We start from the raw sequence: 21960 nt of genomic DNA on the forward strand, positions 1-21960 counted from the left end.
CCTGTTCTGAGCAGATGCGCCTGGATCTCCTACCTAGCACACTAGCCCTTACATATTGGGGCCCCGATTTTTGTAGCTATTCTTGATCAACAATCTGAAAAGGCTGGCAAATGCTCAAACCCGCAGGTGCCTAAATCGATATTCTTCTAAAGGAGCTAAATATTTTCAGAGATGGCTCCGTGACAATCACCCCCCAGAGCCCTCACTCGCGGACCAACCCCTGCCTCCCTTAAAAAGTGCTTTCCTTGCAGGCAGGGGATGGCTTGGAAACCTGCTTTGTTACCCGCCCCAGTCCTTCCATTCACACCGCCTCTCCCGTGTTACCGGCTCTTTGTTACCGCGCCCCGGAGTTAATCCCCATTTAACCCCTTCTCTGCTACCTCCTTCTCCAGGGCGCGGGGGGGGGGGAGGGCACAGAGCCAACGCGGGCACGGAGCCGGGAGCCTTCCCCACCCCCTTGGATGCCCGGGGAGGGCTGAGAGGAGACGGACACTTCGGACCCTAGAGCGCCCAGCTGCTCAGGAACCAGCCCGCCAACAACTGGCAGGCGCCGCCGCCCCCTGGGGCGGCAAGAGGCAACTGGCCTCTCCCTGCCGCCGGGCGGCACGAGTCCCCTTCGCCGGGCGCTGCGGGCCCCGGGCTGCCGCGCCGGGGGCGGAGAGGAGCGGCCGTGGCAGGCAGGGCGCGCTGCTGAACGCTGGGGGGGGCTCTCGGCCGCCGCCTCCTCCTCCCCCCTCTCTCCACGTCCCCCTCCGGGAGGGGGCAGGTGTAGGGGAGGGGCGGCGGCGGCAGCAGCAGCGAGCGGCGTCCAGTTCCCGCTCCCCCGGTCTGCAGGAGGCAGCGGGGCTCCGGTCCCTCCCTCTCCCCCGCGCCCAGCCGCCGCCGCCGCCCTCTCAGCGCCGAGCCAGCCAGGCGGACATGGCGCCCCTGCTCCAGCTGCCCCACTGCTGCCCCGCCGCCTCCCCCCCGCGGAGCCTTTAATGGCTCGGACCTCCGGCGGCCGAGCCCGACTCCTCCTGCGCCAGCCAGAGGGAGCCTAGCGAGCGGGAGCCGAGCAGCCCCAGCGCCGCGCACGGTGAGAGCCGCCCGGGGAACAATGGGCTGCGGGGGGGGGAGTGACTGCACCGAGCGGCCCCGGCGGCGGGCGGGCTGCGCCCCTGCGGGTGTGAGGACCGACCGTAGCCGGGTGGGTGGAAAGAGTCTCCTCGCCCTAGCCGGTGCCTGCAGCGGGGCGCTGGCCGCGGGGGAGAGACGCAGCCCCTGCGATCCGCCGGGGGCCCCGCCGGCGCACAGTTGCTCAGCGCCGGGCTGCGGCCGGAGCAGAAGTTGGTGCCTTTTGGTTGCTCCCCGCTGCGCGGGAAGTTGCTCGGGGGAGGAGGGGGCGGCTGCCCGGGGCTCTGCGTGGCGGCCACCCCCCGTGGCTGGAGCCCCGGGATGCGGGGGCCCTTTGGAGACCCCGCCCCTTGCCCCGGAGCGGGTGCGGAGCTGCTGCTAGCCTGGCGGGATGTGCTCGGGGGTCGGGCTGAGCAGGGGGTGGGACCGACGGGGGCAGAGCCGCGCTCACGTAGACCATTGACCGCGAGAGGGGCGCGTGCAGAGCCCCGCTCCGGGAGCAGCGCGACCCGGGTAGGGAGGCTCCCTTGGGGAGTAAGGCGCTTTGGTGTCTTTATTGAAAGGCCTTCCCACCCCCTTCCCAAATCCTCGGTGTGATAGGCGTCGCCGCCTGTCATGCATCTGCACATCCAGCCATTGATGGCCATGCCTGGGACTGGGGTGTGCGTGTGTGTGTTAAAGCAGGCTTGACATTCACCCAGTATCTAGTGTAGTGTGTTCACCCTTCGGTTCCCCGCTCCCATATGTCTTCTTGAGCAAACGCATAACAGAAGTGCAGGTAATCTCATGTATGGTAAAAGGCAAAATGGTCACCTGCAGATAGCACTAAAATATGTGGTGACTTCAGCGGCCTCCTTCCCCTCTAGCTCTGGGGAATATATATATTTATAGCCAGAAGTTCTGCCAGTTTCAAAATTAGAGATGAAGTTTATTGTTCTGCACTGTTTCTGAACAATGTTAATAGTGCATTAACTGTCCAAGGAAGCTTTAAGTAAAAGGAGCTCATTTCCATATGAGCAGCGTTTAGTTTCTTATGTTAATAAAAAATTTAGGTTCTTCAAACTGTAATTTGTGAGCAATAGGGTTTAATTTTTATGGTTGTTTTAAAAACAACAACAAAACAAACTTAGGAGCTGTGTAGTACTTGGCTGTTTTATTGCTGAAATAAAATAAATGGAATGTTTAGTGTTTTTCAGTTATGGTCTCTTTACAGACTTGCCTTCAAGTAGATTAGTCCCTAGGGGATGAAAAGATAACTGTTTAGGGAACAGTATCACTCAGCTGTTACATTATTATTTTTATCTCTTAGGTATGCAGAGTTTTTCTCCTTGTATTGCTTCCAATTTATTTTTACAGGAAGCAGTTGATATTGGAGTTAATCCAACCAAAATATAATTCTTAGACTACATCTTTGAAAAAAAAAACCCTAAAAAATATGTTTTAGTAAATCTGTTTGTTCTAATGAAGCTTTCTTCAACATTTCAGTATCCAGATGAGATGTGGAGGATACTTTGTTTTATAATTGGTCAGATTATACAAAATATGTTCAGCTGTGGGCTACATTGGCCATATGACAGAATCTTGAAGTCCTCACCCAAATTGAACTAAGGTGAAGCAGGTTAGTTGTTTGCGCTGACCAAGGTGGAGCATTGCATGCTGGGTTTTGTGGTTTCTGTGGACTGAACCTCATTTCCAGGTGTGGGTATTTGGGGACCAGGCTGTTAGGTAACCTCACTTTCTTCTGTCCCCTTATCAAATAGCAATCTCTTCTCTTGTTCTGAATGAGACCTACTTTACCTATACTCTGTTACTATCTTGTTTAATATTTTTGCCTTGTGTTTATGAATTAAATTCTCAATTATACCTTTACTGCAGGATCAGATAGGAGAATTGCATGATGGGATGTGGAAAATAGCCTTTTTTTAAAAGGGTCTTTTGATAAGTAGCAAAAGGTTTAGTGGAAGTTATTAAAGAACATGTTAAAAGTACGTGATTAATGTCCTAGGAGAGACAGACTGTATCTGAAAGTTTCAGCACTCTGTCCAAATATCTTTTTAGCTCCTGTCTTTCACACTTAAGTTTAGGTCTTTTGACAGAAATAAGAAACTTTTATTATCTAGTATTGTTACAAGTAACACCGAGTATTATTATAATGGAAAGATAGTGACCCACATAAACAACAGGAGTATGTGACTTTAAAACCACAAAAATTGGTAGGGGAATGAGGGATAGCACTATAAACTATTTTTAAATTACTTCATTTCAAGTTTAAAATGTCCCTTTTGAAGTTGACATAAAAGTTACACAATGAATAACGTACCTTTTTAAAACCAGCTACTAGTAACCAAGCTCTTATGACAGTTTGTAATTGATAAATGTCCAAAGAATAGAATACCAATTAGAAATGATAGTGAACAAGATTTTTTCCTTAATGCAATAGTAGGTTTACAAAGATATTAATAAGACAGTTTTAGTGTACCAAGTAAAATTTCCTCCCAACCCTGATGTTAGGTCAGATTAATTTTACTTTACAAATAAAATCATTCTTTCATTTTGGAAATCAAGACAGTTAGCAATTCTATATTATCTTGGGCCTGGCATTATCCAAACACAAATCTTAAGGTCAGAAATAAGTTTTGGTAATATGGTAGATTTAGTTCACTGAAAGGTCAAGGTTTATAGTTTTAAGGGTTTGTGGGTGTTTACTAGATTCTGACATTTAAAGTTTGACTATTGAATTAAGGTTGGGCTGAAGGAGAAGTTCACTTTTCTGGTAGTGAAGAAGCCAATGAGGGACTAACTGGTGCTTATAAAGGTCATCAGGCTCAGTCAGCTTTAAATTTGTGCAAAATGTCATTGTTTGGCCCATGGAAATGCAGATGAATTAGTCAGTTAGGTCAGTCTCTTCATTTAATGTGTATGGGGGCAAGGGTCCACTGCATATGGGAATTTAGACCTTGGCTGTAATGAAGTCAAGCTGGTTAAAAGCAGAGGTGCTGGAACAAATTTTATAGTGGGGGTGCTGAAAACGATTGAACAAAACTGTAAACCCTGTATATAATGGAAACCACTTCAAACCATGGGGTTCTGCTGCACCCCCAGCATCTCTAGTTCCAGCATCTGTGATTAAAGGTTATGAAAATGAAAACATGATATGCTTGTTTAGGGAATTTAGGAAGTAAAGTTTAAAACTAAGCATTGTCTGAAACCAGAAATGAAAAGTTGTTTTAATCTTTTAGCCTGAAAAAAGGGCTTTGGGAAGAGAAAAACATCTGTCTTGTGTGATAGCTAGCTAAATAAAGTTAAAGGGCTTGATTTTTTCAGAGGTGCTGCCTCTGCTTTTATTGCCTTCATTTGGAGTTGTGGTTGCTTAAACTTTTGAAAATGACTGTCAGTGAATTCTATAAAATAAAATCAGTGTTGTCTGTAGATAACTATGATATATAGAATGGAATGAACCAAATGAAAATCCTTGAGTTTTGAAATCTAAAACAAATGTATATTTTGGATAGATTTTTGCAGAGTTTGTATTTTCTGATTTATTATATCACTGGTCTTCAGGAATAGTTGCAAGTGAAATGGTGATTATTTAGTACAACTGTGCAAAAATGGGCAGAAACTTTAATGATGAGTTCATTCTCATTTTTCCTCTGCATATTCCGTTGACTTTGCTTTGAGGCCAAAATAAATGTGTGGAGGCTCACTGAAATTACCATAATGACAGAGCACTAAGAGCGAAGACTATGCCCATGTTTCTAATGTCTTGCTTTAATTTTTGAATTGCCCTTTCAGGCTCATGCTCTCACTGGCTGATAACATAGAAGTAAAAAGGAAATGTTGCACAATCCATGTTGAGCTTTTTCAGAATGAACAGATAGTTTGTAATAGACTCCCAATAATAATTCTTCAGTCACAAGGTATTACTGTAAAAATCTTGCAGCAGATTTGTCATATGAGCATTGTCATTAACGAATAAGCCTTGTTGGCATTCAGACTGTTTTAATTTGAGATATTCTTCACAATCTAACAGTGCTAGAAATGATACCATGATTTACAAAACCCAGTCTGTGTACTCTGTGATGTACGAACAGGGGAAGTCATGGCCTTTAGTCAAGGAGTATACATCCTAAATTATGTATGTACCCTGTTCGTTTTGCACAAAGTATAAGTGGAAAAAATTATGTTTAACAGCATTTTAAAACAGAAAACCAGAAAGATAACATGCTGATAATTAACTTAATTCATCCCAAAACATTATATGGAAAACAAACAAATAACAACATGAGTTGGTATGTCAGGGTTTCAATGTAAAATTAAATTAATGGAAAATGCCATCGCTAATGATTTACCTTATTCCATTCTGCGGAGAGTTTAGATCGCAAACAATGTAAGAAAGAAGAGTGATAAGAATATTGAACAGAATTTTCCATAATGCACTGGTCTCCTTTACACTTTCCTTTTAAACAAAAGGAAAATGTGAAGCCTAGGCTCCAATTTGTGTCTTCCCCTCCCCCCCGCACACCCAAAAAAAGTTTATGTGGATGTTGTCAAGAAGGGGAAAAAACGGAAAAGCTCTGGTTTTAGATGGTTCTTCAGTTTTCTATCCCCTTCTCTCTCATATAGTTGCCTTATATCAGTTTGTGCACTGACTTCTTAACTAATTGTTGGGTAGTGGGGTTTGGAAATTGCAAGCATAGACCCCAAACTTGCAAAGTGTAGCATTTTGGTATACAGATAGTTGTGTTTGGAGCCCCAGTGAAACCAGCAGGCTCTGTTCAGGCACATCAGATTGTCCTCGCGTTCCATGATGCAGGGCCTTAGTCGTGGTTCTTTGGTCTTAGTTTGAAGCTTGAAAATAGGATATATAACTTTGTAATTTTGTGGCCTGAAAATTAATCTTGTGATGTCTACAATGAGTGAATCAATAATATTTATAGTAAATATTTTTAATATATAAATAATACATATTAACATAACCACTGGAATGTATACATGTGTTGCTATAACTTTAATCTTCCTGCATTTCTGCAACTCTACAGTTTAATGGCATTCACTTGTGTGTTGTATAAAATTTTTATTGTAAATGTTTTAGTGCTGGGGACATCTTCATGTCCTTTGTGAAATGTCTAGTATAATTTTTAATGCTATGAAAAATAAATAATACTGGAAAACTGAAAAGAACTAGAAAATGAACATAAAAGGGAGGATCTGAAAAATGTTTATCTGCTAAATAATGGAAGGGGAGCATTAAATATCCTATTTCTTGAACCAAGCAGAGGATATCCTGAAAATGCCTCAACAGCAGCTTTAAGAACAAAGGGACAAAGCAGGTGGGCTGCTAGCCTAATGAAAGAGAATAGTCAAGTGATTCCACTATTTAAAAAAAAAAAAAAAAAAGGCATTGCAAGAGAGCACTACTCGCTGTTCTGCATTTATTAATACATTTGAATTGAGAAATAAGTCACAAGCTGAAAAATACCTAAAAGGAATCTATTTGATCAAAACTTAAGAGGTGGTAATGTGGTTATGCAGGAAAGGCTTCAGACCTGTAAGATTTCACTTCCAAATGATTTAGTTTTTCTTTCTAAGAAGAAACTGAACCCAGTACTAACAAAGGCTTGCCAGAAGAGGAAGCCCTACGAAAGGCCTTGTTGACATTAAGGAACTTTGCACCCAGTGCCATTACAGGGGGGTAAACCCCTCACCTAGACCTTCTGCACTCGTACAGCTTAATCTGGTAATGTACCAAAGTAAGCTGCACAAGACCATTGTATCCACACTAGGGTTTGTTCTGGTTAAATACAGTGATGTAACTACCTCTGTACTAATTTCCTTACTGGAGACAAGGCCAGTGACAGAAGCCAAACTAAGAAAAGACAATGCATTGTATCAGATTTCAGAGTGGTAGCTGTGTTAGTCTACATCTTTTGCGTAGAGATTGTCCGGTTTGGCCAATGTACAGGGCAGAGGGGCATTGCTGACACACATCACATTGGTAGATGTGCAGGTGAACGAGCCTCTTATGCTGTGGCTGATGTGATTAGGTCCTATGATGGTGTTCCTTGAATAGATATGTGGACAGAGTTGGCAACTGGCTTTGTTGCAAGGATAGCTTCCTGGGTTAGTGGTTCTGTTGTGTGGTATGTGGTTGTTGGTGAGTATTTGCTTCAGGTTGGGAGGCTGTCTGTTAGCGAGGACTGGCCTGTCTCCCAAGATCTGTGAGAGTGTGGGAACGTCCCTCAGGATAGGTTGTAGATCCTTGATGATGCGCTGGAGAGGTTTTAGTTGGGGTCTGAAGGTGACGGCTAGTGGCATTTTGTTACTTTCCTTGTTGGGCCTGTCCTGGGGCAGGTAACTTCTGGGTATTCTTCTGGCTCTGTCAATCTGTTTCTTCACTTCAGCAGGTAGGTATTGTAGTTTTAAGAATGCTTGATAGAGATCTTGTAGGTGTTTGTCTCTGTCTGAGGGATTGACTAATCACCTCAGGCACACCGTAAGAGGCTTGTTCACCTGCACATCTACCAATGTGATATATATCATCATGTGCCAGCAGTGCCCCTCTGCCATGTACATTGGCCAAACCGAACAATCTCTCTATGCAAAAGAATAAAAGGACACAAATCAGACGTCAAGAATTTTATAACATTCAAAAACCAGTTGGAGAACACTTCATCCTCCCTGGTCACTCAATTTCAGACCTAAAGTCGCAATTCTTCAACAAAAAAAACCTTCAAAAACAGACTCCAATGAGAAACTGCAGAATTGGAATTAATTTGCAAACTGGACACCATTAAATTAGGCTTGAATAAAGACAGGGAGTGGATGGGTCATTACACACAGTAAAAACTATTTCCCCATGCTAATTTTTCCCCTGCTGTTACTCACACCTTCTTGTCAACTGTTTGAAATGGGCCATCCTGATTATCACTACAAAAGTTTTTTTTTCTCCTGCTGATAATAGCCCACCTTAATTGATTAGTCTCCTTAGTTAGTATGGCAACACCCATTTTCTCATGTTCTCTCTGTGTGTATATATCTGTCTATCTACCTGCTGTATTTTCCACTACATGCATCCGATGAAGTGGGTTTTAGCCCACAAAAGCTTATGCCCAAATAAATTTGTTAGTACTCCTCATTTTTTAATGCATTGTATGTAATTCCTGCTTTAATTTAGAGAGCATGAATATATACTAAGGCATTAGATAAAATACCCAGGAATGTTTCTGCCTGCAGTGAGGCTCCAGGGGTCAAACAAGTTTTGGAGGAACAACTAGCAGCTGATACTTGATGGTGGTTTTCTGCTTGGAAAAACAAATAAAATAAAGCTATTCCAATCTCTATGAATGCAGAGAAAATATTTGGTGGAGCAGAGTGAGGTTACATCTTACCTAATTGTTTACTAAGGTATGGACTAGCTGTGCATTTCAAACAGTGGATATAAATAGTTTACCAGAATCATATGGGAGGAGTGTGGGTATGAAAAAGAGGTCAGAATCATTCCTCCCTATTCTGCAAGTGAGGCAAAGATGCTTTGTCTTGTTCCTTCAGTTTAGAGCAAAAATGGAGAATTCGGACATGTAACCCCTGGTAAGTGCATGTTACAGGAGCCCTTCTGTGCTGATTCAGCGGGAATATAATATAGTTCATGCTTTTACCCCTGGAGGACCCTGATTCAAACCCCCATGTGTCACCAAGAGAGCAGCCATCACCCGTTCATGTAAAACACTTGAAACCAAACACACAGGGCTTGATCCAGCTCTTTTTGCTGTCGGGGAAAGTCTCCTGTTGCCTGCAGTGGGAGCTGGATCAGTCCCTAAATTCTAGAATTGCCCTTTCTTCTGCTGTAAAGAGTGAGCTATTTGGGACTACACCTCTCTTTAAAGTAATCCCTAGAAAATTTAATGTCAGGAAACTAGAATAGTGACCAAATGGGAAAAAATGAAACAAGTAATTCAAGTGCGCAAAGAAATGGGTGAGATGATTGAACAAACTATTAATGGAAGAAAATATTAGGACTACATTTTCATTCCACTGTCATGTAAAAAAATAGCTGGGAGAGCTGCACACCTCTTGATCTCTAAGCCAGGGACAGTATCTGCAAGAATTTGTCTTGTCTGCTAGGATGTTTTTAGTCTTAGTGTATGACAGTTTCTCTTTCAAGTAAACTTGAAGGATATTCAGAGCTATCATAAGAAATTTATATAGCCGAGGAAACAACGCACATTATATTTCTCTACAGCATGCGCGCGCGCTCTCTCTCTCTCTCTCAAAAAAAAAGTTCCGTACATTTAAATACTGTTGACTCTCAGAAATCAGAATTACAGCTTTAGATGTGGGCCATGAAAAAGAAAATTCTGGGTAGAAAAAAATCTTTTAGGGAAACTAGTGTGATTTTAAATAAATAAATAGATCCATCCCCCAACAACTATGTGCCAGACTCACAATACAGGTGAAGGAGACAGTAAATTTTAAAATACGTGATCTGAATACAATTCTTGCTTATTGAGGGAAGTGTGATTTGCCACCTCTAATGCTGGTGAATTGGAGAAGTTGGAGGAAAAAATAGTCAAAAGAATAGTTCTGTCTTTTTAAAGGTAAAATTAAATTTAGCTTAATGAAATTAATACCTGAAGAATTAATTAGAGTTAGTATAATAAAAAGACACTCCGAGGATACTTGAAAATCTATAAGGACTCCCTGTATTTTCCTACAGGAAAATTCCAGGAAGGAATTAAGAGTTTCTACTTTGTGTTTTCCCTTAGTAGAATATAGAATCATAGAAATGTAGGACTGGAAGAGACTTTGGTAGGTCATCTAATCCAGCCTCCTGCAGTGAGGCAGGGACAAGTATAGCTGAATTAAAGTAAATGTTGTGACAGGTATGGCAACTTTCCTGCAATATCCTGAACAAACCTTAGTGAATTAAATTTAAGTATTTTAGGAGCTTATTGTATTCAAATGCAAATGTTTATGGGTTATTGTGGGATTGTATGTAACTTGTCTAGGAGACATGACTAATGTAAACCTTGGGAAGTGTTATGAGTTTCAAAGGACTATTTGAGACAGTGGGCTGAGATGAGAATGAACTTTTAAAGTGAAGTTGATTTCCCAGGAGATCTCGAGGAACAGAGGTATGTAAATGTGTCTACTCTGGTTATGCAAGAATTCAGCCTTTTGAAGCTTTACCCTGACAGAGGCACCTTTTTTCTGCTGAGGACAGGTTTTTTAAAAAAACATACTGTATAAAGAAGGGACTCAGATTTATGAGTGTTCTTGTTCTGAGCCTAAGGAGTGATGAACTGGTAATCAAAGGAAAATCCCCAGAGTAGGGTTTGAAGGACTGCTCACTGGTCAGAGCCCTTGTTGAGGTTGATCTCTGGTAAGCTTATTAGCACATGTGTAGCTTCATTAATTGTTCTTAATATATTTGCTCTGTAATGCTTTTACCTTAAGATTCAATGTGCTTTCTGAGAAAGAGCTGGCTGGTAACTTAAATGTGGCAGTTTAATTGTTTACTGTCTTAAAGGGGAAAAGTAAAGCAGGCCTGCTTAGGTGCTATGGTTTTGCTGGGGAATTCACAGTATAGGCAGCCAGCTATGCAGCCTGGAAGCAGTAGTAAGGAGGAAGACGCATATCTCTGCCTAAAGTGGGTGCCCTTGAGGGGGGACTGTAGAGGAGAAATACAGGTGCAGTTGCCTTGAACTATGGTGTGTATCCTAGTTTATTTTTTAATACTTGCTTTCTTGTGCTGTCCCATGCAATGAAATGATTATCTGGCTCTACTTGGAAATTGTTACAGGTAGGGCTGTCAAGCAATTAAAAAATTAATGGCGATTAATTGTGCTGTTGAACAATAATAGAATAACGTTTATTTAAATATTTTTGGATGTTTTCTACATATTCAAATATATTGATTTTAATTACAATACTGAATACAAAGTGGTACAGTGCTCTGTTAATATTTATTTTTGATTATAAATATTTGTACTGTAAAAAAACCAAAAGAAATAGTATTTTTCAATTCCCTCATTACAAGTACTGTAGTGCAATCTTTTTAGCATAAAAGTTGAACTTACAAATGTAGAATTATGTACAAAGAAACCTGCATTCTAAAATAAAACAATGTAAAACTTCAGAGCCTACAACTCCACTCAGTCCTACTTCTTGTACAGCCAATTGCTCGGACAAATGTTTTTTTACATTTGCAGGAGATAATGCTGCCTGCTTCTTGTTTACAGTGTCACCTAAAAGTGACAACTGGCATTCGCATGGCACTGTTGTAGCTGGCGTTGCAAGATATTTACTTGCCAGAGGCGCTAAAGATTCATATGTCCCTTCATGCTTCAACCACCGTTCCAGATGACATACATCCATGCTGAAGATGAGTTCTGCCATTCAAAACCATTCAAAACAGTGCAGACCAATGCATTTGCATTACCATCATCTGAGTCAGATGCCACCAGCAGAAGATTGATTTTTCTTTTTTGGTGGTTCGGGTTCTGTAGTTTCTGCATCGGAATGTTGCTCTTTTAAGACTTTTGAAAGCATTCACCACACCTCACCCCCCTCAGATTTTGGAAGACACTTAAAGCTTGGGTCGAGTGCTGTATCTATCCTTAGAAATCTCCCATTGGTACCTTCTTTGTGTCTTGTCCAATTTGCAGCAGAATTGTTTTTAAAATGAACATGTGCAGGGTCATCATCCGAGACTCATATAACATGAAATATATGGCAGAATGCAGGTAAAACACAGAGCAGGAGACATGCAATTGTCCCCCAAGGAGTTCAGTCACAAATTTAATTAAAGCATTATTTTTTTTAATGAGCATCATCAGCATGGAAGCATGTCCTCGGGAATGGTGGCAGAAGCATGGGGGGGGGCGGGCGCATACAAATGTTTAGCATATCTAAATATGTAAATACCTTGCAATGCTGACTACAAAAGTGCCATACGAACGCCTGTTCTCACTTTCTGGTGACGTAAATAAGAAGCGGGTAGCATTATCGCCCATAAATATAAACAGACTTGTTTGTTTTAGCCGTTGGGTGAACAGGAAGTCAGACTGAGTGGACTTGTAGGCTCTAAAGTTTTACAGTGTGTTGTTTTTGAGTGCAGTTATGTAACAAAAAAAATCTACATTTGTAAGTTGCACTTTCGCAATAAAGAGATTGCACTATAGTACTTGTATGAAGTGAATTGAAAAATACTGTTTCTTTTGTTGATCATTTTTACAGTGTAAATATTTGTAATAAAAATAATATAAAGTGAGCACTGTATACTTTGTTTCTGTGTTGTAATTGAAATCAGTATATTTGAAAATGTAGAAAAACATCCAAAAATATTTAATAAATTTCAATTGGGATTCTATTGTTTGACAGTGTGATTAAAACTGAGATGAATCACGATTAATATTTTTAATAGTGATTAATTTTTGAGTTAATTGTGTGAGTTACAGGACACAAAATGCATGAGAGTTTGGTTATATGATACTAACTAGAAAAAAGAAACACTCTCAAGTTCTTTCCCCCCCACCCCCCATGTCTTTGGTTTGTGCATGAGAGAAAACATGATGTAATTATTTATAATTAGTGTGTTTTAACTAATGATCAGATTACATCCAAGTGCAAACACATTTGTTGCTGACAAATCCTAGAGTAGCTGTGTTTCTGTAGTAGACTTCAGAGCTAAACTTAATAAGAACCTGTCAGAAAGAAAAGCTAGTTTGGTCACTTTTGAATGAGTTTAAGACAAGTTTCACAACTCTTTCTTTGGTTTTCCTCCAGTAAAGCATGACCCTTTTTCTGTGAGGTTTAAAGCTTTGAGGGCACAATAATAACTCAGATCAGTTGGAAGTAATTGCAACTAGATCATCAGCACATCAGCATAGTTTTTTGTTTAATTTACAGTGTTTATTTAGTCTTTTCATGTTGGGGAAGTTTAATCAAATTCTTTATGCTCTTGAAGACTTGAGAGAGGAATAGCAATAGTTCGGGCTTATTGTTTTGAGGATTATACTTTATTGTATATGTAGTTTTTGGGTTCATGATGGAAACGTCTAAGTACTCTGTGGGTCATTCAGAATATTTCCTCTTTAAAAACAGGTCGTGTGCACAAGGGATCACTTTGCAGCCTGTTGCTTTCAGTACTGCTAAACTGTGTTCTGCATCAGTGTACTAATGCATTAGAAGAAAGGAGTTCTATTTTTAAATTAGTCACATAATGAAAGGGATTTGAAATGAATCCTTTGCTGAATGTTAATTCAGTGGAGCTATTTTGTTGGTGACATATCTGTGGAGTTTTAAAATCTGCAAAATAAACTATGAAGGCTGCTTGTTAATTTTTTTTCACCTAGATTTCTTTAAGCTGTTTTTCTGTTTTAGGTGTACTGAGGACATTACACAGCTCATCCTTGTGGGCTGGATTAATGGTGCCTGATGGCTGTATGTGCCCGAATGGCTGTAATCCTTAACATATAAACCATGTGTGCTGTGGGGGAACTTCATGCTCCTTTCCCTAGGGAATAAGAGTTGACAGTTGCAAATGAAAAACAAAAATGAAATCTTGACCTTTTGAATATTTTGAAACTGTGTGGGGATTACCCAGTATATAATTAGCTTGCAACTAAGGTAACCAGAATCCTTTTGTGTGTTTCTTCACCCTTCGTCCCTCTCCCTACAATTTTGCAGTTTATTTTTGGACTGACTCCCCCACAGCTGACAGGTTTTTTTGGGGGGCTGGGAAGTGGGAAGGGTGTGATATAAGCTAAGGTTCTACTTGCAATAAAAATCAAAGCTTACCTGCACATGGTGAGTGCTTTTGTTTATAGTTCTGGGAGGCAGCCATTATACGTTCTTAATTTTATGATGCTTGATGAGCAAAGGGAAATCTAACAATGTAGTTCTTATTAAAAGATCTAAACTTCAGAAAATATAATTAATCACCATATCTACATAAGTAAAAGGATTTTTATTTTTTTCTTACTAAAGTAATGTGTGAGCCAAGAACTATAAAGAACATGAAATGGTTCAGAGCTTGAGAGTCATTAACAGAGATCAGGAATTCTGTTGATATGACATATTCTGCCCTCATGAGTTTTCATGTCATTAGAATTATTTGATGTTGCCTAACTTGGTTAGTCATGTAATATGTTTTTCTTTCTTGAAGTACAGTAGAGCCTCAGAGTTACAAACACCAGCGTTATGAACTGACCAGTCAAGTACACACCTCGTTTGGAACTGGAAGTATGCAGGCAGCGGCAGAGACCAAAAACAGAAAAACCCTGGAGAAACCAGCATTTTTCTTCCGCATAGTAAAGTTTCAAAGCTGTAATAAGTTAATTTTCAGTTGTAAACTTTTGAAAGAATAACCATGTTTTGTTCAGAGTTACGAACAACCTCCATTCCCGAGGTGTTCGTAACTCTGAGGTACTACTGTGTGTGTGTGTGCGTGTGGACACACACACACACACACACACACACACAGAGTAGTACCTCCTATATATACACACCTTTACCCCGATATAATGCGGTCTGATATAACGCAAATTTGGATATAAAGCGGTAAAGCAGCGCTCCGGGGAGCAGGGCTGCTTTACCTCATTATATCTGAATTCGTGCTACTGCAAGCGGTTCCTCTGCGCCCCCCACCCCACCCCTTTACTTGCTGCACCCCCTAACAGCTGCGTGGGAAGCCTGGGGTGGGGGAGAAGTGGAGCTGCTGCCTGCTTGTGGGAGGAGGCGGAGCAGAAGTGAACTGGGGCGGGGGGGCTGGAGCAAGTAAAGGCGGAGAGGTGCAGAGGAACTGCTCCCTGCCAAACAGCTGATTGGAGGGAGGGAGGGAGGTAGAAGTGGAGACGCGGCGGCGGCGGCACGCTCGTGGGAGGAGGCAGAGAGGAGGTGAGCTGGGGTAGGGAGTGGTTCCTCTACCTACCCCGATATAATGTGGTCTCACTTATAAAATGGCAAGTTTTTTTTTTAGTTCCTGACGACCATGTTATATCGGAGTAGAGGGTGTGTGTGTGTATATGAATGTATTGATTTGGAAACCAGCATACATTTTCTTTCTAATGTTATTGCGGTCTGTGGCACATTTCTTCAGTATCTATCCATAGTACCTACTTTTAACTCTTCTATTTTATTGAAGAGATTAATTTGATGGAAGGAGCTTTCAATTTGTTTACTTTTTGTTGGGTTTTAGTAATTTTATAGCTAAAAGCTTTTGCCATTATAGAAACACGCAGTTGGCTGTCAGTTTGTTTATTTTTAACAAATATTAACACAGGAAGAACCTAACATTTTGATCCTCCAGCTTTCTCACACCTAAGTGGTGAAGGGCTGAAAATCTAGGAGGGAAATCAAGGGTTTGGATGTCTAGGTAAAATTAAATTGCATTTTTTTAACATAATTTAGATGTTGTGTTTGAGCACCAGGTATCAAGCTGTATGTTTGTCCTATGTGTAATTTAGAAGGATATAAGATAGCAAACTCAATATTGCATAGTAATCTTTTTTTTTTTTTTTTTTGGTTGAAGCTTTTTTCTTTTTACTTATTCTGGAGTACCACGTGGTTAAAAAATCCTGCTATGAACATCACAGAATTCCAGCTTCAAATTACGTATTATATTCCTTGTAGGAAGTATCTTTCAGGATATTACCAAACACTTTTTTGATCATACAGAAGAATTATTCTACCAGATAAGTCTCCTGTCTTCCAATAAAGAGTTGTTGGTGCACTTGCCTCCTTCTGTCATTCCCTTTGCATTAAAGGGAACCCCTCTGGACTATTTTTCACAGATATTTGAGGCAATGTGTTCTGTTTTAACAGGATAATATTTTAAATATTAATGAGGGTAGCTGGAAGTGTGGAAACTGACGGTTATTTAGGGGATTGCCCTCACAAGCATATGACGACTGTTCTGATAGCCAAGGTGAAAGAGACCATATATTGGTCCAACGGCTTGAAAAGCAGTGCAGCAACATATTGTGGAAGGCAAAAGGCATGATGGGGCACTACAGAAGTCATGGCTATCCACTGCAGCTAAAGAAGCCTCCAGTTATAACAACCTTTGTACCACTGGGCCAAGCTTCAGCAGCCGAGAGAATGGGATTGTCCCAGTGCAACGACTCTCCCATTTTAAAGGAGTACTTGTGGCACCTTAGAGACTAACCAGTTTATTTGAGCGTGAGCTACAGCTCACGAAAGCTCACACTCAAATAAATTGGTTAGTCTCTAAGGTGCCACAAGTACTCCTTTTCTTTTTACGAATACAGACTAACATGGCTGTTACTCTGAAATCTCCCATTTTAATCAACCTCACGCACATGTCATTCATGCACATCTCTCTTCAAAAGTCCTGTATGATGGGGGAGTGGCAAAGTGACAGATGAAGATGATTACTGGCAGTCATAGCCACAAGCCTGCACGCAGGTGTCCTGGGACGTTGGTCACCCATCCCTGACCCAAGGGCAGCAGGGAAGCTTGGCAACACTCCAAGTGATACAGAAGCCCTTTTTAGGACTGCACTGCTCTCCCTTTGTAAAAGAAGGGGATAGAAAAGGTGCCTCAAATGGTGCCTTCCCAAATTAAATCCTGCCAGTTTACCACAGCTGGCAGATCATCCTCAACGCGGTCGGAAACCAAAGATAACTAAAAAAGCCCTAAAGATTGCTGCTTGGAACATCAGGACTATGATGGACAAAAATGATACCTCTCTATTTGAAAGAACAGCTTTCCTTTCAAAAGAGCTAGCTCGGTATGACATTGACATTACAGCACTCAGTGAAACTAGATTGCAGATGAGGCCTTTATTACAGAACTGGCTGGGGGGTTATACCTTCTTTTGGAAGGGAAAAGAACCAAATGAAGATAGAATCCATGGAGTGGGAATTGCCATCAAGACCAAACTCTTGCAGTGTCCTGAAGACTTTCCAGTAGGCATTAACGAAAGACTCATGAAACTCCGGTTACCAATAAATAAGTCTCCATTTGCTACCATCATCAATGCATATGCGCCCACCTTAACAAGCCCTGTTGAAGCTAAGGGTTGGTTCTACTCTGGTCTTGACTCTCTCATCAAGTCAACACCACAAAGTGACAAACTAATCATCCTACGAGATTTCAGTGCAAGAATAGATAAAGATAACAATAACTGGCAAGGTGTCATGGGGGAAAAATGAACGAAAATGGTCTCCTACTCCCAAGCAAGTGTGCAGAACGTAGCCTGCAATTACAAGTATCCTCTTCAGACAGGCAGACAAATATAAAAATATATGGATGCACCCCAGATCCAAACAATGGCATCTAATAGATTACATTATTGTCTGACAGTGTGACATAAGGGATGTCAGGATCATCAGAGCCATGAGCCAGAACGTTGGACGGATCATAGAATGATTAGGTCAATACTAAATCTATACATTGTATCCACTGAAACACCCCAAAACAATCGATGTCCACTGATATTGCTAACCTAAACAATTCATCCTATTGAGACAAGCTACAAAGTGTACTAAAAACCAACCTTGGTGATAACCCTGTCTCATGGGAGGAATTCAGAGACACAGTACAAAAAACTGCAACTGACGTCCTTGGATGGAAGAAAAGTGCTCACTATGACTGGTTTGATGAAAATGATGAGGAAATCACAGTACCCTTGAAGAAAAAAGGGGACTTTCCAAATCTGGCAAGATGATACTCAGTCCACCTCAAAGAGAGAGTCAAACATCTGCAAAGCAAGGCACAAAGACAACTATGTTTAATACAAGATAAATGGTGGGTGAAGGCAGCAGAAGGCGCTCAAATGTTTGCAGAAACAAATGAAACAGAGAAGTTCTTTGATTTCTTGATGCTAGTCTATGGACCTTAAAGGTGGGCACAGGTTCGCTCATGACGGCTGATGGCAGGACAGTCATCAAAGACAAACATAGCATGGAACAGAGATGGGTTGACAATTTCAGCCAGCTACTGAACAGGCCATCCTGAGTTGAAACAAGTGCTATTAATCAGATGCCTCAAAAGCTTATTCAGCACCACCTCTACTCACCACTCTCACTTTAAGAAATAGAAAAGGCAATCAGTATGATGAGCTCAGAAAGTCCTTGGGCACAGATGGAATGCCGGTGGAAATATATAAATCTACATGTCCAAAGGTGGTGGTAATACTCCAGAAGATCCTTACTGACATCTGGGACAACAAAGAAATGCCACAGGATTTCAAAGATGCCATAATTATTCCTTTATTTAAAAATAAGGGCAGTAAAATGGTCTGAGATATTCCACAGTAGTTATCTCTCCTATCTGTTGCTGGAAAAATCTTTGCTCATGTCCTCCTGAACTGACTAATTTCATCTGTCTCAGAAGCCAATCTACCTGAGACTCAGTGTGGATTCAGACCTGGTCGTAGCACTATAGACATGATTTTCAGTAGTAGGCAAATACAAGAAAAAATGTACCTAACAAAACCATGGATCTGTTCAGTGTCTTCATTGATCTGACAAAAGCATTTGATACGGTCAATAGAGCAGGATTATGGATGAGCCGCAGCAAACTTGGATGCCCCACCAAAACTGGTAAAGATCGTTTGTCTATTTCATGAGGGGATGCAAAGTCAGGTACTTTTTAATGGCGAGCTCCCTGACTCCTTTCCCATTTCAAATGGAGTCAAACATGGCTGTGTCCTTGCCTCTGTACTGTTCAATCTCTTCTTCACCCAAGTTCTCAACCATGTTACAAATGGGCTCAACAGAGGCATATACATCAGATACAGACACGAAGGCTCAGTTTTCAATCTTATAAGTCTTAAAGCAAAAACAAAAGTAACAAACCACAGCTAAGAGAAGCACTTTTTGCAGATGGTTGTGCCTTCCAAGCACACCCAGAGGGAGATCTCCAGTGCATTGCAGATCGCTTTGCTTAAGCATCCAAATTGTTTGGCCTCACAATCAGCCTGGACAAAACTGTGGTGTTGCATCAACCATCTTCACCACTCTGTGCCACATCCCCAAGCATCTCCATTAGTGGAATCCAAGTAAAGCAAGTTGATAGTTTTATCTATCTTGGCAGCAACATCTCCAATGATGGATCTCTTGACAAAGAGATCACTAACAGGATACAGAAATCTTCTCAGTCACTAGGAAAGCTAGGCAATAGAGTCCTGAAATCCCACAACATAACCCGCTCAGCAAAAATAAAACTTTACAATGCTTTTGTGTTCACATCTCTCCTCTGTGGCTGTGAGACCTGGACACCGTACAAACAGCATATCAAACAGCTAGAAGCCTTCCATGTGCAGTCTCTGTGCGCCGTTACGGGGCTCTGCTGGCAGGACAAAATTACCAACCTGCAAGTTCTCTAAAAGTCAAATGCCACAAGCATAGAGGCCATCCTGATAAAAGCCCAACTACGCTGGGTTGGGCACATCATTAGGATGGCTGAACATCAACTCCTCAGAAAAATTTTCTATGGAGAATTGGCATATGGACATCTGAATCAAGGACATCCCAGAAAGTGCGACAGGGATAGCATCAAGAACAGCATACACTTTGGTGCAATAAAACCAGATGATCTTGAGAAGGCTGCGTTAAATAGATCAGCATGGCAACACACAACACTCAAAGCTTTCCAAGTCTTTGAAGAGGACAGAAATAATCAATTGTTAGCAGCAAGGAAAAAGCGTCCTACTGCTATAGCTACCAAGATGCTCACCAGTGACTGTCTGCCCAATCTGCTTATGAGCATGTGCATCACGCTTTGGACCTCAGTCACTCCAGAATCCACAAAAAGAGAGCGCATGAAAACATCATAGTCATATACATACCATATTAATGAGGGCCTATTATCTTTAATTAGGGCAGAAACTAATGTATTGTGAGGCTGCAGGTTCGTCATGGTGCGCAACACCCTCCCCCCTCCGACTCCCCGGGAAAAAAAACAAACATACCCATAATCTCACTGATGGAAGTAGGAGTCTTGGGCCAGAGAGTACAGTAACTCCTCACTTAAAGTTGTTTTGGTGAATGTTGTTACATTGCTGATCGGTTAGGGAACATGCTCGTTTAAAGTTGTGCAGTGCTCCCTTATAATGTCATTTGGCAGCTGTCTGCTTTGTCCACTGCTTTCAGGAAGAGCAGCCCATTGCAGCTAGCTGGTGGGGGCTTGGAACCAGGGTGGACCGGCAGCCTCTCTGTTCCCCTAAGTTCCCTGTGCAGCAGCAGCTCAGCTGTCCCTCCCCCCGCTGCCATGTGCTGCTCCTGCTCTCTGCCTTGGAGCTGTTCCCTGGAGCCTCCCGCTTGCTGTGTGGAGTGGGGGGAGGGAAAGAGGGGGGCTAATGTCAGGGTGTCCCCCTTCCCTCTGCTCCTGCATCCTGCTTACCACATCTTCCATAGAGCAGGGGGGACACATGACAGGGCTCAGGATGGAGGGAGCTTCCTGGCAGCAGCTGCCATCTCAGCTTGCTGATTAACTTAAAAAGGCAGTGTACTTGGAGTGGGGTCAGCATACTTAAAGGAGCCATGCACATCTCTTTAACAGAGAGAGTGTGTGTGTCTCTGTCTGCCATGCTGTCTCCCCTCCGTCCATTCGTGCTGCCTTGTAGAGTGTGAGGCTACATTAACAACAATGAGTTAACCCTTAAGGGCTCAGCCAACTACTAGTTCATTTAGCAGTAAGGCATCCTCTGGGAAATATCCCACCCTCTGACTTCACCACCTCAACCAAGCTTCACAATCATCATCTCTGTGTACCAGTATTAAATTGTTTGTTTAAAACTTATACTGTGTGTGTGTGTATGCGTATGTGTATATATATAATGTGTTGTGATAGAGCTCTGACCTTGTCTCAGTGGGTCCCATGCTTCCTGGCGGATTACGCTAGCCTCAGAGGCTCACTGTGACCCTCTGCATAGCCCTTCTCCCTCTAGAGGTAAGGGTCACAGCCTACTGAGCCATTTTCATCATAAGCCAGCAAAGAGGCCAGTGAGAGAACTCCTGCAGTCTCTGTTGTCCCTACAGGCTTATTCCAAAACAGTTTAGCCTCCTGTCCTGACAGGGGCCTCTCTTCCCCTCCCAGGAGGTGTTTCTGTAGTGGTGGGTTGGGAGGAACCCGGGTACACACTCCATTCCGGGTTCCGGTCCAAGGACCCTAATGGCAGCAGCTGTTGGCAGATGACCTTTCACTGCCAGAGTTGCTACATTTCCCTGGGCCACTTCTCCACAGCTCTCCTGCTTCTCTCTCTTAATGTCTCCTTTGTCTTTACCTTAGGGCTCCCTTCCAGGGGCTTGAGGGTGTATTCATTACCCAGCCCTTCAGCCGCACTTCCTCTCCTCTGGCTCTCTCCGGACTGACCGGAGTGAGCCCTTTTATAGTATCAGAGGGGCCTTAATTAGAGTCAGGTGTTCACATTAGACTAACGGCTTCAACTGACTCTGCAGGCTAATTGGAGTCATGTCCACCCTAGCCTGGAGCAGCCCCTGCTCTGGTCAGTCAGGGAACAGAAAACTGCTTATCCAGTGACCAGATATCTGCCTTCTACTACTCTGTTTTACCCAACTAGCCTGGGTCCATCACAGTATATAATATAGTCTTTTCTCTGGTGAAAAAAATTTCCCTGGAACCTAACCCCCCCACCCCCCAATTCACATTAATTCTTATGGGGAAATTGGATTTGTTTAACATCATTTTGCTTAAAGTTGCATTTTTCAGGAACATAACTACAACATTAAGCTAGGAGTCACTGTATTGGAATTGGTCATATAAACGGCATTAAGTCATCCTCTGTTTCTAATCCATCCCTCTGCCGAAGCAGGAGTGTTCTCTACAAAATTATGGCTATGTTTGAGCTTCTTTAAAGTG

At 42.2% G+C, this 21960-nt stretch overlaps 1 protein-coding gene across 6 annotated transcripts in view; it reads left to right on the forward strand.

Annotated features, from left to right (window-relative positions):
• Positions 1 to 680: 680 nt before the first annotated feature.
• The window catches only part of FARP1 (FERM, ARH/RhoGEF and pleckstrin domain protein 1), a 334762-nt gene continuing 313482 nt past the window's right edge, over positions 681 to 21960 (forward strand). For 3 of the 6 annotated variants that reach the window (XM_084651195.1, XM_084651192.1, XM_084651193.1), the window contains exon 1: positions 740 to 1075. The gene's annotated coding sequence lies outside the window, so the exon portion shown is untranslated. Of the gene's footprint in view, positions 1076 to 21960 lie in introns of all 6 variants that reach the window. The other 3 variants (XM_084651196.1, XM_084651194.1, XM_084651191.1) reach the window with 3 other exon arrangements.

The sequence above is a fragment of the Lepidochelys olivacea genome (assembly GCF_965140295.1).
Source record: "Lepidochelys olivacea isolate rLepOli2 genome assembly, chromosome: 1".
Lineage (NCBI taxonomy): Eukaryota > Metazoa > Chordata > Testudines > Cheloniidae > Lepidochelys > Lepidochelys olivacea.